The 23,608-nt window shown below is 42.6% G+C and overlaps 1 pseudogene; it reads right to left on the reverse strand.

Annotated features, from left to right (window-relative positions):
* LOC139422422 (unconventional myosin-XVIIIa-like) overlaps positions 1–18,058 on the reverse strand; it is a 92,680-nt pseudogene extending 74,622 nt beyond the window's left edge.
* Positions 18,059–23,608: the final 5,550 nt, after the last annotated feature.

Genomic DNA, 23,608 nt, shown 5'->3' on the forward strand with positions numbered 1-23,608 from the left:
ATCAGCTTCCTATTTTGCAACAAAGCATCCTTCACTCATGCTGCCAAACATACCCTCAAAACTAACTATCGATCCTTGACTTTGGCGATGTCATTGAAAAATAGAATCCAACACTACTCAGCAAACTGGATGTAGTCTATCACAGTGCCATCTGTCTTGTCACCAAAGCCCCATATACTACCCACCACTGTGACCTGTATGCTCTAGTCGGCTGGTCCTCGCTACATATTCTTCGTCAAACCCACTGGCTCCAGGTCATCTATAAGTCTTTGCTAGGTAAAGCCCTGCCTCATCTCAGCTCACTGGTCACCATAGCAGCACCCACCCGTAGCACACGCTCCAGCAGGTATATTTCACTGGTCATCCCCAAAGCCAACTACTGCTTTGGTCGCCTTTCCTTCCAGTTCTCTGCTGCCAATGACTGGATTGAATTGCAAAAAAATAAAAAAATAAAATCACTATAGCTGGAGTCTTATATCTCCCTCACTAACTTTAAGCATCAGCTGTCAGACCATCTTATAGATTATTGCACCTGTACATATCCCATTTGAATAGCCCACCAAACTCCTTTGCACCCCAGTATCTCTCCTTGCACATTTATCTTCTGCACATCCATCACTCGTGTTTAATTGCTAAATTGTAAATTGCGCCACTATGGCCTATTTATTGCCTTACCTCCCTAATCTTACTTCATTTGCACACACTGTATATCGACTTTTCTACTGTATTATAGACTGTATGTTTGTTTATTCCATGTGTAACTCTGTGTTGTTGTTTGTGTCGCACCGCTTTGCTTTATCTTGGCCAGGTCGCAGTTGTAAATGAGAACTTGTTCTCTACTGGCCTACCTGGTTAAATAAAATAAAATCCAACATTATTGGAGTTGTCTGGAGTCCAACGCATTTACACATGTACACACATTATCACCAGGTGTCCTGGTGTACCACAGAGTGAGAGAGGAATGTCAGTCTGAGAAGTATGTATGTCTTAGTTGTATAGACAGGGGGCAGGCCTCATCTTGTCAGACACTTCCATTCCAAAATTACTTAGCCTTCTCATAATCCCATAAAACACAAACATGCTCTTGTAAAACAATATTCTGAAAATTAATGTCAAATTCATTATATTTTTGTGTGTTATTCAAGCAACTCAGTATTTATATTGTGTTTGAACAGTTTAGAAAGTGTAGCAACAGTGAACAAACTAAGAGAACGGCACACTGATACAGAGTACTGATAGGGAGCACAGACTGGAACTACTAAGTAAGGACCAGGTAGCCAGACTAACTGATAGCTACGCCTTAAATCATTTAAACATCTGCCAAGATGGTCAAAGTAAGCTACTGGTATGCTAACAAACCTGTAATAAGATGATCACAAACAGAAGCCATATTCCACTTTGTGAGAACTACAAATTATTCTGGATGTCGCCTTTGTCCACACATAAACCTGCTAAGGTAGGGATTTAGTATTTGAGTCACAGTACATTCATGTCAGTGCATGTACGCACTTCGATACCATCAAGCTGGCAAAAGATAAAATGCTAAATCCACCTTTATTCTCTGGATTTTCAAAAAGCCCATTGCCTTTGCAGTTCAATGCCCTTTGGCCCAGTCAATCACATGAAAACATGACACTGTTCTTTAGCAACCATACACTATTAGCATGAAATGTGGTTTTTTTTCATACAGTTAATGATACTTTTATGTGCTCCTTTTTGACTATTCAATGAACGTTTCATGTTTCAGTCAGTCAGTGACTTCAGAACACCAGCAGGATGCACACTGAAGCAGGTACACTTGACACCACATGCAAAGCCACACCCATAATATACACAAATCTGTCTAACGGAAACTAGGTCTGTCTGGCGTAAGGAAAGAAATATCTATCATCTTTATGTAATCCTTCCACAGCTCACACAGTCATGAGCTCTTATGCTTACACACAGTAGGACCTTTGATCAAGAGCATTGTTCCAGCTCCTACACCACAGTCTCCTTCCATTTAAAATCTAGAAGACTGCACAGAATAAGAGCTAGCACTCAACTGTAATTTGATGCTTGGGTTGACTCTGTCTGAGCAGCGTTAGAGTAGCCTGCAATGTAAACAACTGACACAGTGGATCCAGCCACTGAAGAAAATTCACATTGCTTTTTACTCTTACATCAACACAAAGGGCACAACTGCTATGTTCATTGAATCCTGGTACCTACAGTGGATTTAAATCAGTGACAGTAATCAATAGCCTTCAACTGTTCCCAAGTGAACAACGTACAATGTTATCTAATTGAGAAGCTTCCAGAGTCCATGGAGGGAGCACCTCCTGACCCATCGTCTTCACACAGAGAGCTTACAAGAGGACTGCCAGTGGGCACAGTGCAGTATGGCAGTCCTGTAACCAGAGCTACAGTAGCTTCCTGCTCACCATGTTGAGAGGAGGGGCCTGCCATCTGGACACAGCACCCAGCACACATACACAGGCTGGTCCCTGTGTGACAGGCAGGTCCCAGTCAGAACCGTGGTGACCTGAGGGCAGCGCTGGCCCAACAGCCACAGCTGGGGACACACAACTCCCAAACAGGCCAGGAAACACACTGGCAGCTCTGGGGAAGAGAGGAGAACAGAAAGGCCAGCAGCTGGTCCCGGGCCCAGATCATCCATTACATAATCTAATGTGATCCAAACATTCATTGAGGAGTCCATTCAGAAACTGGTTATGCGACACAACAGGCTGTGAGAGCAATGGACATTAGTGGGTGTTAACATCTCAATATCTTAAACCCCAGAGGTGAAGCCTTGTCAGTGACAACTGTGTTGGAGGAAAATGTGTACCATCTGCTAACAGCTTCCAGCCTATGAGGGAGGGTTTGGTATGCAACCTATATGCAAACCATCCAATGGTGGTGAGGCTCAAACACGGGACTCTTCGGTTGAAGATGTAAATGTGTCAATGTGCCCTTGAGCAAGGCACATAACCCTAATTTGCTCTAGGGGAACCGTACTACTATGGCTGACCCTGTAAAACAACACAGTTTACTGCACCTAATTAGGGGCGGCAGGTAGTCTAGTGGTTAGAACGTTGGGCCAGTAACCGAAAGGTTGCTGGATTGAATCCCAAAATACAAATCTGTTGTTCTGACCCTGAACAAGGCAGTTAACCCACTGTTCCCCGGTAGGCCGTCATTGTAAATAAGAATTTGTTCTTAACTGACTTGCATAGTTAAATAGAAGTTACATAAAAATAAAATATGGTTGTTGAGCCCAAAAAAATAAATGTTTTTCCACTGCCACTACTTGCTGTTTATTATCTATGCATAGTCCCTTTACCCCCAAAATACATGTACAAATGACCTTGACGACTAACCTGTACCCCTGCACATCGACTCAGTACAGGTACCCTCTGTACCGAGTTATTATTGTTATTTTATTTATATATTTTTATTTAGTAAATATTTTCTGAACTCTATAAAACTGCATTGTTGTTTAAGGGCTTGTAAGTAAGCATTTCACAGTACATCTGCTGTATTCGGCACAAAATGTTGGTTTGATGTGGATCAGGAAGTGAATCCAGATACAGCATTGGAAGTATTTGTAAAATGATTCATGCCAATTGTTGACAAGCATGCACCTGTTAGGAAATGGCTGTTAGAGCTATTAAAGGCTCCTGGATGGATGAATTGAAATAGTTTGGTTTAAAGAAATTATGCAAAAGAGGTGACAAACATGTCAAGCTTCTCAGCTGATTTGGTTGACATACTTTAAAACTTAACAAAAATAAGAATAAATTACCACATTAAGAAGTTACATAAAACACAAATGGGAAAGTTGAGGGTTATTTATAACAAAACCTTTCGATATTGGCAATCATTTCAATTACTACTTCACTAGTAAAGTGGAATGACAACATTGAACCATCGTATTTATTTTATAAAAGATCTAATAAGAAGAAGGATTTTGGTTTTGTTATCCATCAATAATGATAAGCCACCAGGTATAGCCAATCTTGATGGGGAAACTCTTGAGTATGGTAGCAGAATGTATTGCCACCCCTATTTGCTATATATTTAACCAAAGCCTAAAGGAGTGTGTGTGTCAACAGGCGTGGAAGGAAGCTAAAGTCATTCCACTGGCTAAAAATAGTAAAGCACCTTTTGCTGGCTCTAAGTCACTTAATCAGTTTGTTGCCTGTTCTTGGTAAGCTGATAGCATTGTGTTTGGTCAAACACAATTCTCTCTATTTGGTCAGTATGTGAATGGGTGACAAACAAACAGGTGTTAAATACATCTTAAAGCATTGTATTTGGTTCAAAACATTCTCTAAGACCTAAACCTCAACTGGAGATGTGCATAAAGGGTGTGACCATTGAACAAGTTGAGGAAGCTGAACTCCTAGTAGTAACATTGGATGGTCAGTTATCATGATTAAGTCTTAATGACAAAGTTGTTGTGAAGATGGAAAGGGGTATGTCTGTTTTAAAAAGTGTTTGACACAAAAATCAACTGCACTAGTTGTTCAGGCTCTGATTTTGATTACTGTCCCGTAATATGTTCAAGTGCAGCAAAGAAAGATCTAGTAAAGCTGCAGCTGGATAAAAACTGACCAGCACGCCTTGCCCTTATTTGTAAAGAACTAACAACATGCATGCTGATTGAGATATTACTGTGATGAAAATGTCAGATTGCTACTTTATTATGCAGACATTCTGCTCAGACACCCATACAGTGCCATCGAAAAGTATTCAGACCCCTTGACTTTTCCACATTTTTAGGTTCCAGCCTTATTCTAAAATCGATTACATTATTCCCACAATCTACACACAATACCCCATCATTTTTGCTAATTTATTAAAAATAAAAAAGACAAATACCACATTTACTTAAGAATTCAGACCCTTTACTCAGTACTTTCTTGAAGCACCTTCTGCAACTTTTTCAGCCTCGAGTCTTCTTGGGTATGACGCTACAAGCTTGGCACACCTGTATTTGGGATGTTGCTCCCATTCTTCTCTGCCAATCCTCTCAACCTACGTAAGGTTGGATGGGGAGCGTTGCTGCACAGCTATTTTCATGTCTCTCCAGAGATGTTTTATCGGGTTCAAGTCCAGGCGCTGGCTGGGCCACTCAAGGACATTCAGAGATTTGTCCTGAAGCCACTCCTGTGTTGTCTTGGCTGTGTAATTAAGGTCATCCTGTTGGAAAGTGAACCTTCGCTCCAGTCTGAGGTCCTGAGCACTCTGGAGCAGGTTTTCATCAAGGATCTCTGAACTTGGCTCCGCTCATCTTTGCCTCAATCCTGACTAGTCTCCCAGTCACTGCAGCTGAAAAACATCCCCACAGCATGATGCTGCCTCCACCATGCTTCACCGTAGGGATGGTGCCATGTTTCCTCCAGACGTGACGCTTGGCATTTAGACCAAAGAGTTCAATCTTGGTTTCTCATGGTCTGAGTCTTCAGGTGCATTTTGGCAAACTCAAAGCGGGCTGTTTACCACCTTTTACTGAGGAGTGGCTGTCTGGCCACTCTAACATAAAGGCCTGATTGGTGGAGTGCTGTAGAGACGGTTGTCCTTCTGGAAGGTTCTTCATCTCCACAGTGGAACTATGGAGCTCTGTCAGAGTTACTATTGGGTTCCTGGTCACCTCTCTGACCAAGGCCCTTCTCCCCTGATTCACATTTTGACTCAGACCAAATGATAGATTTCCACTGGTCTAATGTCCATTGCTTGTGTTTCTTGGCCCAAGCAAGTCTCTTATTATTATTATTATTATTATTATTATTATTATTATTATTATTATTATTATTATTATTATTATTGTTGTTGTCCTTTAGTAGTGGTTTCTTTACAAAAATTTGACCATGAAGGCCTGATTCACGCAGTCTCCTCTGAACAGTTGATGTTGAGATGTGTTTGTTTCTTGAACTCTGTGAAGCATTTATTTGGGCTGCAATTTCTGAGGCTGGTAGCTCTAATGAACTTATCCTCTGCAGAAGAGGTAAGTCTGGGTCTTCCATTCCTGTGGCGGTCCTCATGAGGGCCAGTTCCATCATAGTGCTTGATGGTTTTTACGACTGTACTTGAAGAAACTTTTAAAGTTCTTGACATTTTCCGTATTGACTGACCTTCATGTCTTAAAGTAATGATGGCCTGTTGTTTCTCTTTGCTTATTTGAGCTGTTCGTGCCATAATATGAACTTGGTATTTTACCAAATAGGGCTCTCTTCTGTATACCACCCCTACCTTGACACAACTGATTGGCTCAAACACATTAAGAAGGAAATTCCACAAATGACGTTTTAACAAGGTACACCTGTTAAACGCATTCCAGGTGACTACCTCGTGTAGCTGGTTGACCAATATGGCTCGACCTATAGTATATCATAATCAAATTAATACATTTGTTATAACAAACTCTGCATCCATTTTGATGTCACATGTGTTACGGTGTTCAGAGGACATGGCAAATAAACTCGAAACAGGGGAACGTTTACTGGTCAATACATTTGACTAGTTGTGAAAAATACTGGGAGATCAAGAAAAATAATGTAAGGAGCAAGAGCTGCGTGCATATTGTGTGCGCCAAACAAGATTACAATTTTTCTGACCGTTTGGAACAATGTAAACACTAAATGAACGCACCAGAAAGTCTACTCTAAAGTTTTTTTGCTAAGCCTTTATTACAGCAAAGAATTAAAACAGTCACATTTACTCATGAATGCAATTTCCAAAAAGGAGCGGTTTAGGCCTATTTATTGTTTACGCTAATTATTCAAATGGTCACTTTGTTCTTTAAAAAAAAACAAAGCTTGATTGCATTTGAAATCATGATTGACTCGTATGTTGTGTGATGACATGAACAAATAAATGATTGATTGATACAGTAGCCTATATAAGTATTTAAATATAGACCTAAATTAGTTAAGCTACTAAGACTAAACAGGATGAGCTCTTAGGCCTATACAGTCATGGCCAAAAGTTGAGAGAATGACACAAATCTTAATTTCCACAAAGTTTGCTGCTTCAGTGTCTAGATATTTTTGTCAGATGTTACTATGGAATACTGAAGTATAGTTACAAGCATTTCATAGGTGTCAAAGGCTTTTATTGACAATAGCATGAAGTTGATGCAAAGAGCCAATATTTGCAGTGTTGACCCTTCTTTTTCAAGACCTCTGCAATTCGCCCTGGCATGCTGTCAATCAACTTCTGGGCCACATCCTGACTGATGGCAGCCCATTCTTGCATAATCAATGCTTGGAGTTTGTCAGAATTTGTGGGGTTCTGTTTGTACACCCTTGTCTTGAGGATTGACAACAAGTTCTCAATGGGATTAAGGTCTGGGGATTTTCCTGGCCATGGACTCAAAATAGATGTTTTTTGTTCCCCGAGCCACTTAGTTATCCCTTTTGCCTTATGGCAAGGTGCTCCATCATGCTGGAAAAGGCATTGTTGGTCACCAAACTGTTCCTAGATGGTTGGGAGAAGTTGCTCTCGGAGGATGCATTGGTACCATTCTTTATTCATGGCTGTGTTCTTAGGCAAAATTGTGTGAGCCCACTCCCTTGGCTGAGAAGCAACCCACACATGAATGGTCTCAGGATGCTTTACTGTTGGCATGACACAGGACTGATGGTAGCGCTCACCTTGTCTTCTCCGGACAAGCTTTTTCTGGATACCCCAAACAATTGGAAAGGGGATTCATCTGATAAAATGACTTTACCCCAGCCCTCAGCAGCCCAATCCCTGTACCTTTTGCAGAATATCAGTCTGTCCCGGATGTTTTTCCTGGAGAGAAGTGGCTTCTTTGCTGCCCTTCTGAACACCAGGCTATCCTCCAAAAGTATTTGCCTCACTGTGCATTACTGGTGGGGCCCCAATCCCACAGCTGAATCATCTTTAGGAGACAGTCCTGGCCCTTGCTTGACTTTCCTGGGCGCCCTGAAGCCTTCTTCACAACAATTGAACCGCTCTCCTTGAAGTTCTTGATGATCCGATAAATGGTTGATCTAGGTGCAATCTTACTGGCAGCAATATCCTTGCCTTTTTCTGCAAAGCAATGATGACGGCACGTGTCTCCTTCCAGGTAACCATGGTTGACAGAGGAAGAACAATGATTCCAAGCACCACCCTCCTTTTGAAGCTTCCAGTCCAACTCAATCAGCATGACATGACATGATGTCAGCTGGTCCTTTTGTGGGATTGCTGAAATGCAGTGGACATTTTGGGGGGGGGATTCAGTTCATTTGCATGGGAAAGAGGGACTTTGCAATTAATCTGATCACTCTTCATAACATTCTGGACTATTTGCAAATTGCCATCATTCAAACTGAGGCAGCAGACTGAAAATTAATATTTGTGTAATTCTCAAAACTTTTGACCACGACTGTAGATCAATGATGGTATACAAGGCTGCTATACTAAGCTTACTAATGATAATGACATTGCGTATTATTATAATGATAATAATAATAACGATAGGAAGATCAATGAAAAAAGAGGCTTATTATTTTAAATATAATTTCAGACAATTTGGAAGAGTGTAAACAGCAAATAAATGATAAATAATACCAGAGAGGCTGGTCTAAAGGAAAAAAAGGATACATCATTTATTACAGCATTGCAAAGATTAAAACAGCCGAATTTGTGAAATTGTTTATCAGACATGTGGTTGCGTGAGGCTTAGGGCTCACAGAATCAGGTGCTCACGGAATCAGAGGGCTATAAAAACAAACACTCAAAACAGGCAACAGAACCTGGATCGGTCTTATGGCCGTAGATATAAGGATGACTTATAAAGCCGAGCACATTTAACACTCATAAATCAATATCCTAGACCTAATTAAGTTGGGGTTTCCCCCCCTCACTTTTCTTAGACAATTAAGGGCTGTTTTCTCGTCTCCTAAATCTGACGCTGCCTCCACCACATTGTTCTCAACGCCAATATGCTGGTTAACTTTGCTATTATGCAAACAGCAACATGGTCTAGGAAAAGGCGCCAATTCAACAGCGCAATGTTTTTCAGGACCGCGGACAGCGACCACTATCAAAAGCTGGAGAAAACACAATTGTTATAAAATAATGTCATTTTAATTGTGTTGAACCATTGTTCTTACATAATATAACCATATATCATTTCAGTAGCACATGTCTTAGACTGATGGACTGTGCAATACCCACAGCCTCCACAATGGATCAGTCAACTCAGACAGGTGTATCGTACACCATGATATATGTTTTGCTTATGGCTCGACAAAATAAATACCAGTCGACAAACAGCCTTTTGAACAAACAATCGACCAGTAGACTAAATGGGGTCAGCCTTACTAGTGTACTGCAACTAATTTCCTCTTTATCAAATTACATACATGGTATCCATGCCAATGGATCATCTTATTGTTCGAGGGCAATTAAAGCCTGATCATTCTTGCACAAATAGCCACCCCATAATCAACAAAATAGAGTTCTACAAACTGCACCACTGACTTGACCTAGATCTTATTATAACCTATTAACAGAGCTGCTGGTTGGTTCTAGGTCACACTCTCAAGCAATAATGTCTTACTGTTTGGTCATGATCAGTGTTATCTGGGACACAGTACCAGGGACAGGAATACTACTAAAAAAGGACACCATAGGCCAATTCATTCTAGGCATCAATAGGCTCCTAAAGATCTCTGGTTGCTTAGGTGTGTGGTGAGATGGGCAGTTTGAACACTCATTAAAACTGGACCGCGTGAAGTACACACACCTGTTTCATGGTGCATCCAACAAAACAGTTTCTGACGGTCCTGTTCCTGTGACAAAGGGAAATCGCACTCCAGATGTCAAACACTTTTGCATTTCAACATCTTTGTACCCCATCAACTATGGATTGAAATTGCAGAGAGCCAATGTGATGCAGAGTTACAACTCCTAACGGAGGTGCTCTGATGGGATGTGTTAGCTCCTCCATAGACTTTGGTCTGAACCAACAGATGTTTAGAATGGAGACACATATTATGAAACAGTCAAAATAGAGCTCTCCTTCCCAGAGGGCACCTCTGAATTGAATGAAGTGGTGAAACCTGAAAGGCAGCCAGCTGAATTCAGGCCAGTTAACAACTCCACTGTCAGAGGTTAAAACAGACACATACATATCTTCACTGATCTGAGTGGAGAAATGAGTCTGGCTGTATCTTTCTTGACAAGTTCCTTGCAGGTCAGGGATGGCTCATTAAAGAATAAATGACCCAGTCAGAGTAACAGCAGAAGAGTAAGAACTCAACGTACCTCTCCTTGACACCCGCACCACACACCAGACTTCAGGAAATACTTGACATTTCCTCTCCACAGGAAAAACAGTGTGGAATAGAATGAACAGCAGATTGAAATGCCAGAATTTTGTCCCACTATATCAAAGAGGATACCTCAGGGTAGAAAAACACATAGGCGAAATGGACAATGAAAATGAATCGTTGGTAGTTGGCATGAAACTCTAGTTACGTTCACATCAGATAAGTTTTTATAAAATCATCATTTCTTTGGTTTACATAAAATTATAGAATGGGTAATGAAAAAAGCAAGACTGTGGTGAGACAGCACATGTGATGAGTAGATTGTCACGTTCACAGTTCCCTTACGTGGAAGCCTCTGAGCATCTGGTTGCCAGGTGTGTGGATCCTGCCTGTCAAGACAAACTGGTGATGGCTATGGGAGAGTAACGGGAAAACACAACCCATTCACACTGCTTGTTGTTGTGCAGTCCAGTGTCACACAAAGTACAACATTCCCACACACCCCCATGCATTTAAAGCTAGTGTGCTTCATTGAAACAATAACAGAGGGGTAAAAAGCTGAGGGATGGACCTGGCAGGAATGTAACCACTCAAATTCATAGACAGGGCTATGGATGACAGGGGCTGACCATCCATGATATCAAAATTATACTTTTAACCGTGTTGAGGCTATACAGTTTTTACAAACATTCTAATAAAACAAGTTTATATTTAGGGTTCTGATGGGGTAAGACAGTTGAACTAAGCTCATGATGCATTTATAAGTTATATATAATTAATTTAGAAGTCCAAAAATAGATATAGCTAGAATCTGTAGTTGCTACAACTAGAGGTGACCTGCTCACACTGGCAATATTAACAGATTTTTACAATCTTTACTAACGACAAGCCACTGGCTTTGAGTGAAGCCAGAGTGTCTATGTATGAGCACGACTCAACATTATACACGTCAGCAACTGAAATGACTGCAACACTTAAAAAGCTGCAGTTTGTTCAGAATGGGTGACAAGGAATAGGTTAGTCCTAAATATTTCAAAAACCAAAAGCTTTGTAATTGGGACAAATCATTCACTAAAACCTAAACTAAATATTGTGATAAATCACGTGGAAATTTAGCAAGTTGAGGTAACTAAACTGCTTGGAGTTACCCTGGATTGTAAACGGTCATGGTCAAAACATATTGACACAACAGTAGCTAAAATGTGGAGAAGTCTGTCCCTAATAAAGCGCTGCTCTGCCTTCTTAACAACACTATCAACAAGGCAGGTCCTACAGGCTCTAGTTGTGGCACCTGGACTACTGTTCAGTCATGTGGTCAGGTGCCACAAAGAGGGACTTAGGAAAATAGCAATTGGCTCAGAACAGGGCAGCACGGCTGGCCATTGGATGTACGCAGAGAGAAAACATGAATAATATGCATGTCAATCTCTCCTGGTTCAAAGTGGAGGAGAGATTGACTTCATCACTACTTGTATTTGTGAGACATGTTGAAAGCACCGAGCTGTCTGTTTAAATGACTAGCACACAGCTCAGACACCCATGCATACCCCACAAGACATGCCACCAGAGGTCTCTTCACAGACCCCAAGTCCAGAACAGACTATGGGATGCTCACAGTACTACATAGAGCCATGAGTACATGGAACTCTATTCCACAGCAGGGACTGTGAAGCAACACAAACATAGGAGCAGACACATGCATACACACACGATAACATACACATACACACGGATTTTGTATTTGTAGATATATGGTAGTGGAGAATAGTAGGGGCCTGAGGGCACACAATTCATGTGTTGTGAAATCTGTTGTGAATGTATTGTAATGATTTAAAATTGTATAACTGCCTTAATTTTGCCAGACCCCAGGAAGAGTAGCTGCTGCCAGCAGCTAATGGGGATCCATAATAAATACAAATGTTTATTACCATCCTTGTAAGAGAAGGGCACTAGTTTTCAAAATCGACCACACCAAATCTTTCTGCAAGGATATATAAAGGGAACACTTAAACAACACAATGTAACTCCAAGTCAATCACACTTCTGTGGAATCAAACTGTCCACGTAGGAAGCAACACTGATTGACAATAAATTTCACATGCTGTTGTGTAAATGGAATAGACAACAGGTGGAAATGATAGGCAATTAGCAAGACACCCCCAATAAAGGAGTGGTTCTGCAGGTGGGGACCACAGACCACTTCTCAGTTCCTATGCTTCCTGGCTGATGTTTTGGTCACTTTTGAATGCTGGCGGTGCTTTCACTCTAGTGGTAGCATGAGACGGAGTCTATAACCCACACAAGTGGCTCAGGTAGTGCAGCTCATCCAGGATGGCACATCAATGCGAGCTGTGGCAAGAAGGTTTGCTGTGTCTGTCAGCGTAGTGTCCAGAGTATGGAGGCGCTACCAGGAGACAGGCCAGTATATCAGGAGACGTGGAGGAGGCCGTAGGAGGGCAACAACCCAGCAGCAGGACCGCTACCTCCGCCTTTGTGCAAGGAGGAGCAGGAGGAGCACTGCCAGAGCCCTGCAAAATGACCTCCAGCAGGCCACAAATGTGCATGTGTCTGCTCGCGGGCAGAAACAGACTCCATGAGGGTGGTATGAGGGCCCGACGTCTATAGATGCTCCGCATATACGCTAATATTAAATAACACTTAACTCTCACATTAGGGGGTGAGTGGCGCTAAAACATGATGTGCCAAACAATGCTATATTAGCCACAACATCTCACCGATCATAAGTCCCAAATTCTGATCTTCTAATCGAAAAGACATAGCCCGGAAATCCAAACACATTCCTGGCCTGTATTTGGTCATTTAGCCGGCTGACACAGCCGTTCTGTATCCTCAGCCAGGGAGCTTGCTTGTCAAGAACAGATCGGCCTCTTTTGGGTTGTCAAACGTACGTGTTGATCCTTCGACTGTCACCTTAAACCGGGCTGGGAAGAGGAATCCATATCGGATGTTGGCCGCCCTGCATTTGTTGCGTACCTCATCAAACTCTTTCCGTTGGTTCCTCACCTCCAAGGTAAGATCTGGGTAGAAAGACACCCTGGCTCCGTTGAAGTTAAGGGGGAACTTTTGACTAGCCAGCTTGAGGATGAGTTCCCTGGTCTGGGGATAGTGCAGCTGTACAATGAATGGCCTTGGTAGCCCGCCCTTGGCCGGCTTCGTTGCCTGAGATCTGTGTGCGCGGTCGATCAGGATGGCCGTTTTGAAGTGTTCGCTCCCCAGCAGGGCCGGTATCAGCTCCGAGACAAATTCAGTGGGTTTCCCTTTCTCAGTGTCCTCCTGGATGCCACATATTCGGATGTTCTGGCGTCTTGAATGCGACTCAAGCATTTCCAGTCGGGCTTTCAGGGTTTTGTTGTCATTTTTGAACGTTGCGCACTGTTTCTCTATGTCCTGTAGCCTGGCCTCGTGATCGACTGTCGTCTGCTCAACCTCATGCACCCTTCTCTGAGTTGCCTTCACAGTTTCGGCCAAAGTCCCAATACTCTTTGAGATATCAGCCAACCTTGTGTCCACCTTCTTGCTTAGTGAGTTTATGGCAGCCAGTATGTCACTTTGCGTAGGCTCTGTGGGGGACTCTTGGAAGCTAGCCTCTTCAGCTAACTCCTCGTGGGTTGGCGACGTTGAAATTGGTTCGTTGTCTCTCATTCAAATGATCTTGTTTAGCGCTCCCTTTTCTGGTGCCTTTTCCCTTTGTCATATTTGTTTGAAGATACAGGTTGTGAGAGGTTAAGATAAATACTAATTTGTTTCAAAATGGAGCGGAGCTCTAGCAAAGCACGTCTACTCCATAGCACGCTCTCTAGCACCCCTCCCCCCCCCGAAAAAAAAGTATTTAATAAGAATATTTCATTCATTCAGATCTAGGATGTGTTATTTTAGTGTTCACTTTATTTTTTTGAGCTGTGTATATTTATTTTTAAATAGCTTATTGACTACTTTTGAGGAATTGGGATGTCAAATGGATTTCTGTGCAGTTCTATTTTAATTTAGACTTCAGATAGACTGTAGTACTGGGCAATGCAGGCAGAAAACCAACATTCCACACACCATGCCAAAAAATAAGGAAATAGACTTTAATACTATAAATACTCTCAAATTATATATCTATTGCAACAGGTACTATTCAGTTGGTTGGCTTGTACATTATGAAGTAAATTAAAATCACACAACTTGGTGGCTACAGATGATTATAGTTCACCAGCTAGAACAGGAACCAGCGAGAAAGCAGGAACCAGAGAGAAGATCCTCTCTTTAGAACTCAGAGATCCATCTACCCAATCCATTCTAAACTCTGATAAACACATAGTTAAATTCCCCCTCCAGATGCTTTAACCATCTGTAAAAAGTCACATTCCCATGACAGCTCAATACAAACCCAAAGCTGGCCAAAGAGGAACAGTGGAGGATGTCCACAATACAAATATAAAAAAATGGATATGCCAGTAACGGTGCGTGGGTAAAATCACTGGGGAAGCCAAGCCACAACCCCCCCCCCAGGAAAATATATATATAACCTGTTAATTCATATGCCTTGCAACTGTGATATATATGCCAAAAGGCTGGGACAATAAGACAGTAGCAGAATAAATTCAACCAAACCTTTGTTTTATCACAGAACCGGATAGGAACCTCTGTCCAGTGAAGACCACAAAGCATATTGCATGTACAGTAACATTAGCAAGTGAATGTTTCCGATATCGTTGGACAACTAAATAACAATTGCTTTAGAACCACAGAGAGTTACTGCAAGTCGCAAAGGAAACAGGAGCTGCCTCTACTATTCCAGCACCATTTCACCGTCATCAAATCACTGACAACTAAAAGACACCAAAAACAATCTAGTCCAATCAATGTAAGCTAAATATGTGGCTGTCCATTGTTCTGATTTGTGTGCGTGTGTGTGTGTGTTCGTGCAAGTAGAAAAACATGTTGACTCACCAATGCCATCCTCCTCTCTCTCATGTTGATGAAACAGTATGACTCGGTCATGCAGTACACGCTTTTATTTTTTGTTATCCTAGAATTAAGTAAAACCACAAGTCCAATTCCCTATCTCCATCCATGGCTGATTTAGTACATTTGTGTTTTTTTTTTGTTTTTTTGGTGCGCCAGGACCATTCACAGTTCAGCTCAATGCTGATGGCAATTTTTTTTTCGCTTTTTTTTTGTCATGGGAGGCCAGATCCTCACTGTGTTCTCTTGCATACAATGCCACGGGCGGCAACAATGTCATACTGGTTTGGAGCAGACATCATCAGATAGATGGCCTACACATGGAGACAGAGGGGCGCTGTTTCACTCGCTCAGATGCTTTCTCCTATGAGATACATTCAGCCTCTCGAAAATTGAAGGAACATTATGAAAACACAGAGACGAAAAATGATTCAATCTATGGGGGGGGGGGGGGGTATGCTCAACTACAGCACATGGTGTAAATCATAAGACCAGTCCAGACCTGCTTGGTGTATTGAACCTGCCAATAAAACCCCAGTCAGTGCTCTCTCTGGAGCCTTAGTCAGTGGGACATCTGTAACTATAGGCCATGGGCCTGCTGGGTTGTAGGTACTAAGCTCCATAACGGACATACCCACTCACCTGGCCCAGCAGGGGGTGTGTGCGATCTGGGTACACATATGTGTAGAACCTAAGAATCACCCTAGCAGCAGTGAACCAGGATACAGACTTATACTCAGTCTAGGGAGTGGCAAAGGCTTAGAGACCCTCCTCCTATTCATCTTGTCTGGAGACTTGAGTGATGACCAGATTTCACAGGCCTTTACCCTTTACTCAAACTCCTGCTGAAGCCCTGCCACCACTGCGTTTCTTTATGGAACAAATCAGCAAAGAATCTGCAAGGTCCTTACTTGAGTTTGTGATGTCCCTAAATCTCTACAGGACAAATGGGCATGCAATAGCCACTGCTTTATTTTAGAATGATCTTTGAGAATAGGCCCTAATAAGGAGAAATGAAGAGAGAATATTGATATTCTGCTACAGTAGAAAGACCTGCTACACAGGAACATGGGAGTGTGCGTGGGGTTGAAAGGTTAGAAGTGGGAGGTTCAGAACAGAGCTTGTATCCACACTTCCAATCGACAAACTAACACACTGTAAAATAGACATATAGTAATGACCAAAAGTCCATAAAATCATTATGAAAACCATAACAATATGCTTCTCTTTTAACTACTGCAGTGCAACTTGGAACCAAAAACTTATGTCATGAGATTTTACAGAAAACTGGCCCTTAACTTGTCATTTCAAGAGCATATGGCCATGTAGTCATTGTGCTATTGTCCTACAAAACTCCTCTCCAACTCTCCTTTGTTTGGTGTCAAGGGGGGGGGGGGGGGGATTACATACAGTGCACACAGAACAGGGTCATCAAGCCTCTCCAAAGGAGGCATCTCCTCACACCCGGCATTCACCCTCTCTGTGACATGACTGTGGAACCATGAAGATGTGTGGTTACATAAGAGGCAAGCATCCGATAAAAGTATGTAACATGTGCAGTAGTCAATCTGAAAGATAATTAAAAACCCATCATTCGGAAGGAACCATCCTTTCCCAACAGAAGCTTCACAAATTCTCTCGATGACATCATCATCATCATCATCAGCAAAGACACCACTGATATGTGGAACCTATTACTGGCAATATCTCAGCAACATGAATCGCACAGAGAAACAGCAGCTCAGTCAGGCTGGTTCTTCAAATGGACTGCTATAACATTGTTGATCATGTTGAACAATCATGCTAAATTAGGTACTTACATCGTAGGCCTCTCTGCTGTTCCTCAGCCAGCAGCGGCTCAGCTCACTCAGCTCCACAATGGGCTGCACCTTCAGCCTCACCGAGTCCCCAGACTGACGGATCTTCTCCACGATCTCGTCCCGGCTCTTACTCTCCACGTTGTGCCCGTTGATCTCAACCAACCTGTCTCCAGGCACCAGCCCCAGCGCCAGGTCCTTGGTCCCGGCTCCAGGCTCAGCGAAGTGAACCACGCGGCGGTAGGCCCCACCATCAGGCTGCTGGTCCAACATGGTTGTGCGGCGCAAGGAGAATCCAAAGTCTCCTGTGTTGCGGCGCTGTAGCTCCAGTTCCCTGGGCTCAGGCATGGGCAGCGCCAAGACGCCAGGCAGCTGCAGGTCTGCCGGGAAGGTCTTCTCCACCACCTCTGGGATATGAACCCTCTTCCCAGCCCTGCCGTGGCCCTGGCGATGCAGATGGGAGTCATGTCTGTGGTGGTCAAACACCTTGTTCTCTATCTGGGGAGATGGTTGTGTTGAGCTTGGTGTGGAGGCCTCAGAGACACTATCCTCTTTGTTTTTCTGGGAGGAAAAGCGCTTCATGACCTGGCCCACCTGGGAGTTCTGCTTTGCCAGGCTGCCGAACTTTGCCGCTCGCTCCTTAACAGAGGTGCGACATGGATCCTGTCCCCACTCCCCCTTGATGTCATCACTGGAGCTGCCGGCACTCATCTGGCCCAAGTCCAGGACCATGCTGCCACGGTTGCTGAAGCGATCAGCATCTAGATCAGTAAGGCTGAGCTCTGTGTTGCTGGCTACCTTAATAGGGATGGGGCTGGAGATCTCCAGCTTGCCTTTGTTGTCCCGCTTAGAGCCTCCTCGGTGGAGGTTGAAGAAGCCCCGCCGCTGGCTCATTTCCTCCAGACTATTCAGCTCTGCCTGGGACATCCTCTCCTTTTTGTCCTTTTTGTCCTTCTTCCTCTCATCCTTGTCTTTGTCTTTCTTGATCAGATGAAACATATTTGGCTCCAAATAGCAACCCCCTCAAGGTTGGTTTGTGTAGGTTTAAACCAGGGGGGTTCCATACACAAGTGAGGTTTCAATTCAGGCTTTCAACCCTGGTCATGGAAGCATCTGGGTGACAGTTAGGAATGTCATCAACAGAGGGGCCCTGAGGAGAGAGGAGACTATAAAGTAAGTCTTAGGCAATAATCCAACAATCATCCAATACAATGGCAATGAGATATCATTACAGATCATGTGTCATGCCCATGGCTAAAGACAAACCCTCATGACATGCAACAAACCTGTGAAATATAATGTGTCATGCATGTTTATCCAGAACATGAGGGTATGAGTCAGCTTTACAAAGCAATGCATTTCAATGTGTCAATTAACTTAAAATCACCAAGAGCTAGGTAGAAGAAACCCGACACTGTTGTTGTAGTGAGGGTATCACATGTGTTAGAGGCTGCCTTTCATTAAATAACAATGTTGCTTCTTCTCTGTGTAAAACTTCTCAAAACCACTACACTGACACGTGATTTTAAGAGGACACTTTTCTAAAGCAGATTATTATGTGGTTTCCTAAAGAAGTTGGTATGCTGATGTCTTGTGTAACATTTCATTGATGTGACAAATACTATTATTTGCAGGTTGTCGCTGTGAAGGATATGGCACTTAATAATGCACTTAATAATGCAAAGAGAGTGTGTCCCTGTGGACCCTTCACGAATGTGCTCGAAGAAAAGAGACCAGTAGGAGTTCTGTGTTTCTGAAGTAGACCCCCTTTACACCAGTACAGTCCTGAGGAACCAAAGAATATAGCTAGCTGTCACAGCGAAACAATTTATAAATCTGTGTATGAATCATCATCTTCCAATCAGGTTGCTGATTCAAGAGCCATTCCCTTCCTGACCACCTCACTGCAGCCTCACTGTTACACATCAACTAAGCTACTGATCCTCCCCGTGCGTTTCGTGCCGCATGGCACTGCATTGAGAAGCACATGCATGCAAACACTGAGTAGACAATCTAAAAACTAAAGGATATAAACTAAATACAAACCGGCAATATCACAGTAGCCTATAATGTCTGCAATACGATAGCGTATGCGAGCCATTTACCCTATAACTATCCACAGTGAGAAATAATGACATTAACGTAAATCAATGTGACCAGTTTGGTTACACCTGAAACATATCCCTAACATAATTGATACATTGTCGCTGTCTACTCGTGTATCCACTACTGTGGATAGGTTACTGTCGCGGCTAGTAACAGTTTGGTCATAATGCGCTCACATTAAGCTACTTTGCCTTCATTATCACACCGGTGGCTTCAGATGACAAACAGTTTCATCGAGAGAGGAAAGATGTACAGACCCGGGTCTATTTATGTATTTTATCAGGGGACTTGTAGGTTACTCACCACTCAGTGATATGCAGGTTTAGAGTTGGTGAACTGTCCGATGAAGGGTTGAACGAGAATGTCAGTAGCTTTTCACCAGTTTACTGTACAGTGTCGATGCAGGGCAGTCGAGAAGTGCCGTCTTTTAACGCAATAGTTACCGTCAGCCGGTTCGCAGTGACCCCTCCTGGCTGATTTGAGGACATATAGGGACCCAGTCTCAGCCCAGCAAAAAAAAGATGGGAGGGATCATAGACTGATTGGGAAACAGTGTGGAAGTAGTCTGTTGACTAACCTGTGCATTTAGCGTACTTTAGAACAGGCCTCTCCAACCCTGTTCCTGGAGAGCTACCCTCATGTAGGTTTTTGCTCCAAACCCAGTTGTAATTAACCAGGAGTGAAAACCTACAGTATTGTATCTCTCCAGGAATAGGGTTAGAGAGCCCTGCATCGAATGACTGTGTGCAAAAAATATATATTATCTTAGTAGGTTATTGGTCCCTACTGTAGGCTACTGATACAGGCTATTGTCTGTAATTTCATATAAATAATCATGTCAAAAGTAGCCTAGTCTATAGGCCTGGCCTAGGCTATTGTAGCCATACTTCCTAACTTTGTCCATTTGTTTTCCAATTGAACAGGCTCATTTTTTATATAAAATATTATGTACGATCATTAACAATTAAACAAAAGTTTGGAAAGTTAAAAAAGAAAATCCTCTCACTGTCAACTGCGTTTATTTTCAGCAAACTTAACATGTGTAAATATTTGTATGAACATATGATTCAACAACTAAGACATAAACTGAACAAGTTCCACAGACATGTGACTAACAGAAATTTAATAATGTGCCCCTGAACAAAGGGGGGGTCCAAATCAAAAGTAACAGTCAGTATTTGGTGTGGCCACCAGCTGCATTAAGTACTGCAGTGCATCTCCTCCTCATGGACTGCACCAGATTTGCCAGTTCTTGCTGTGAGATGTTACCCCCCTCTTCCACCAAGGCACCTGCAAGTTCCCGGACATTTCTGGGGGGAATGGCCCTAGCCCTCACCCTCCGATCCAACAGGTCCCAGAAGTGCTCAATGGGATTGAGATTCGGGCTCTTCGCTGGCCATGGCAGAACACTGACATTCCTGTCTGCAGGAAATCACGCACAGGACGAGCAGTATGGCTGGTGGCATTGTCATGCTGGAGGGTCATGTCAGGATGAGCCTGCAGGAAGGGTACCATATAAGGGAGGAGGATGTCTTCCCTGTAAAGCACAGCATTGAGATCGCCTGCAATGACAACAAGCTCAGTCCGATGATGCTTTGACCCACGCCCCAGACCATGACGGACCCTCCACCTCCAAATCGATCCCGCTCCAGAGTACAGGCCTCGGTGTAACGCTCAGTCCTTCGATGATAAACACAAATCCGACCATCACCCCTGGTGAGACAAAACCACGACTCGTCAGTGAAGAGCACTTTTTGCCAGTCCTGTCTGGTCCAGCGACGGTGGGTTTGTGCCCATAGGCGACGTTGTTGCCGGTGATGTCTGGTGAGGACCTGCCTTACAACAGGCCTACAAGCCCTCAGTCCAGCACCTCTCAGCCTATTGCAGACAGTCTGAGCACTGATGGAGGGATTGTGCGTTCCTGGTGTAACTCAGGCAGTTGTTGTTGCCGTCCTGTACCTGTCCCGAAGGTGTGATGTTCGTATGTACTGATCCTGTGCAGGTGTTGTTACACGTGGTCTGCCACTGTGAGGACGATCAGCTGTCCATCCTGTCTCCCTGTTGCGCTGTCTTAGGTATCTCACAGTACGGACATTGCAATTTATTGCCCTGGCCACATCTGCAGTCCTCATGCCTCCTTGCAGCATGCCTAAGGCACGTTCATGCAGATGAGCAGGGACCCTGGGCATCTTTCTTTTGGTGTTTTTCAGAGTCAGTAGAAAGGCCTCTTTAGTGTCTTAAGCTTTCATAACCGTGACCTTAATTGCATACCATCTGTAAACTGTTAGTGTCTTAATGACCGTTCTAGATGCAATTTCAAAATTTGGCTGTGCACCAGGAGTTTTTCTCCTGTTATATCAGTCACTGAAAGTCACTCAATTAATGTTTATTAATTGTTAATGGTTCATTGAACAAGCATGGGAAACAGTGTTTAAACCCTTTACAATAAAGATCTGTGAAGTTATTTGGATTTTTACTAATTTTCTTTGAACGACAAGGTCCTGAAAAAGGGACATTTCTTGTTTTGCTGAGTTTATATCGTACATGACCATTTAGGAAAACAAATCAAGTGTGTTTAAAAAAAATTACAATCCTCATCTGGACTAACGTTGCATGGCATGTGGTTCATCATATACAAAGGACCATGATAAAGGCATTTCAGAAAAGCATAGTCCCTAACTGTTCATCATTTAAAGGGATAGTTAACACAAATGACAAAATTACACTTCAGTTTCCTTAGCCTCTAAGCCAGGGGTGTCAAACTCATTCCACAGAGGACTGAGTGTCTGTGTGTTTGTGTTTTTTTCTTTCAATTAAGACCTAGACAACCAGGTGAGGGGAGTTCCTTACTCATTAGTGACCTTAATTCAACAATCCAATACAAGGGTGGAGCAAAAACATGCAGACATTTGACCCTCGGTGGAATGAGTTTGACACGAGCTGTAAGCAGTCTTTGAACAAGGTATGACAGCAATCCATGCTTCTTCGGGTTCATTTCCTTGACATCAAATGCATCTGTGGAACAAATCTCATTCGAGTCATGGGACCAATATTAGCATTTGTCACGCATCATGTTCAAATCATCTATAAGGGACTTTGTTGAGCTTTACAATCAATTTCAGAGACTTTTGGATGATTTGGACATGATGCACGGAAAATGCTAATATCGGTCCCATGACTTGAATGGGATTTGTGTTACAAATGTTAAAACGTTAGCATTTAGAAACCATGCAAGGGAAATAAAACCAACGCATGGATTGCTGAAATACCTTGTCCAGTATCTGTTTACAGTGTAAAGAAACCAATGTGATAATTTATCATTTGGGTGAACTATCCCTTTAACAGCTGTCCTACTTTACTTGGTTAGAGTAAAGATGTAGGTGTAGCATATCTCCTTTATTCTTTGCCTGTTTCGATGATATGTTTCTTTTCATAGGCTACATGGAACAAAACACAATAGTATCCACTGTTAATTCTGGAATCATTTTATTCAGTGATCTACAAAAATGTATGACATTGTTTTCCTGGAGATCCAATTTACCAAACCAAGGCATCTAAAGTTAGTGCTTGGTTCTGAAATGGGCTCACTGCTCAACAATGCATTCTTGATACATTCTTTGCTACGAAGTTCACAACTAGTTCCCTAATGGAATTTTGGGCAATTTTGTTTTTCTTATTGTTTTTCATGTGAACACAGTCCGAGTGAGCACATTCTCATCAAAAAACAGTACTCAGTTGCTCAAAAGATACCTCGTTAAAGTTACTCAAGTCATCTTCTAATCAAGAGGAAAAGGGCAATTTTCTCTAAGAATCACTAGATTCTAACATGAGTTAAAACTGGTATGATACTGAGAAAATCATTTTATGATAAAATGCCCCCCAAAAATGTTAATAATAATAGCTTGATAAATGGTCAAAATAATTTGTTTATTGTACAGTGCATTCGGGAAAGTATTCAGACCCCTTGACTTCTTCCACATTTTGTTTCGTTACAGCCTTATTCTAAATGTATTAAATTAAATGTTTTCCTCATCAATCTACACACAATACCCCATAATGACAAAGCAAAAAAGTTTTTTTTAAAATACAGAAATACATTATTTATATAAGTATTCAGACCCTTTCCTGTGAGACTCGAAAATGAGCTCAGGTGCATCCTGTTTCCATTGATCATCCTTGAAATGTTTCTACAACTTGATTGGAGTCCACCTGTGTTAAATTCAACTGATTGGACATGATTTGGAAAGGCACACACCTGTCTATATAAGGTCCCACAGTTGACAGTGCATGTCAGAGCAAAAACCAAGCCATGAGGTTGAAGGAATTGTCCCTAGAACTCCGAGATATGAAGTTTGGAACCACCAAGACTATTCTTAGGCTGCCCGGCCAAACTTAGCAATCGGGGGAGAAGGGTCTTGGTCAGGGGGGTGACCAAGAACCCGA

Source organism: Oncorhynchus clarkii, chromosome 12 (assembly GCF_045791955.1).
Source record: "Oncorhynchus clarkii lewisi isolate Uvic-CL-2024 chromosome 12, UVic_Ocla_1.0, whole genome shotgun sequence".
NCBI classification, from domain to species: Eukaryota; Metazoa; Chordata; class Actinopteri; order Salmoniformes; family Salmonidae; genus Oncorhynchus; species Oncorhynchus clarkii.